The sequence below is a fragment of the Microtus ochrogaster genome, chromosome 10, assembly GCF_000317375.1.
Source record: "Microtus ochrogaster isolate Prairie Vole_2 chromosome 10, MicOch1.0, whole genome shotgun sequence".
NCBI classification, from domain to species: Eukaryota; Metazoa; Chordata; class Mammalia; order Rodentia; family Cricetidae; genus Microtus; species Microtus ochrogaster.
Window position 1 is genome coordinate 50,828,539 of NC_022016.1, and position 1,365 is coordinate 50,829,903.

Below are 1,365 nucleotides of genomic sequence, written 5' to 3' on the forward strand. Positions count from 1 at the left end.
CCATAGTTCATTTTTGGGGAATGTGGGTGTAGTTTTCCAGGCTACTTCCTGCTTGTTGGGGGCACTGATAATCTTATGGGGACCTAAAGAAAATTTAGAATTAGCATTTGACCAATGAACCTCTTTCCTCTACATATCTCCAATGCCTAAGATTCTCTGTTCCATCTCTCATATTCTGTCGGTGATGGCTTCATCGATAGTTCTTGTTCGCTTACCTGGATTTTCAGTTCCCAGCACTCCCTCAGTTTGTGTTTCTGTTATGCTTCTACTTCCGTTTTCAGGTCTTGGATCATTTCCACCACCTGTTAGTTTGTTTTGATTGACTTCCTTGGCATTCCTGTAGTGAACTATAGGGAGGGTACCTGAGAGTACAGTTAGTGTGGGCAGCCTCCCTTTCTTGGCAGTCTTCAAGGAATTTATTGATTTTTTTCCCCAATATTTTGTTTATCTTTTCCTTGATTTCTTTTTTTTTCTTTTTTTTCTTTTTTTTTTTTGTTTTGTTTTTTGTTTGTTTGTTTGTTTTTGTTACAGGGTTTCTCTTCTGTAGCTTTGGGGCCTGTCCTGGAACTAGCTCTGTAGACCAGGCTGGCCTCGAATTCACAGAGATCCCCCTGCCTCTGCCTCCCGAGTGCTGGGACTAAAGGTGTATGCCACCACTGCCCAGCCTTTTCTCTATTTCTTTGCGAGAGTTTTTGTTTCCTCTGTAAGAACCTCTATCATCTTTGTAAAGTAATTTCTAGGGTTGTTTTCTTGTGCTTCAGCTGCACTGAGTGTTCCAGTCTTGCTGTCAGAGGATCGCTGGGTTCTGGTGGTGCCATATTTCTGTTACTGTGGTTTTATACTGGTGTTTAGGCATCTAGGCTCTGGGTGATCATAGGTGTAGGTGTTGATTTCTGCTTTTGCACTTGTTGGATGGGTGTTTTGTTCCTTTGTTCCCTCTGGTCTTCTAGCCTAAGGGGCCAAGGATTCTAGTGACTGACAAGTCTTCAGGTCCAGAGGTGTTACCTCTGCTGGGATTTTGGAGGTCTCAGGTCCCTAGATCCATCCATTTTCCTGCAAAATTCAAGCTGTCATTATTTTTTTTCTTCTGTGTAGTACTCCATTGTGTAAATGTACCACATTTTCCTTACCCATTCTTTGATCGAGGGACATTTAGGTTGTTTCCAGGTTCTACCTATGACAAACAAAGCTGCTATGAACATAGTTGAGCACATATCCTGGTGGCACAATTGAACATCCTTTGGCTATATGCCCAAAAGTGGTATTACTGGGTCTTGAGGAAGGTTGTTTCCTAATTTTCTGAGAAATCACCACACTGACATCCAAAGGCGTTGTACCAGCTTGCATTCCCACCAGCAATGCAGA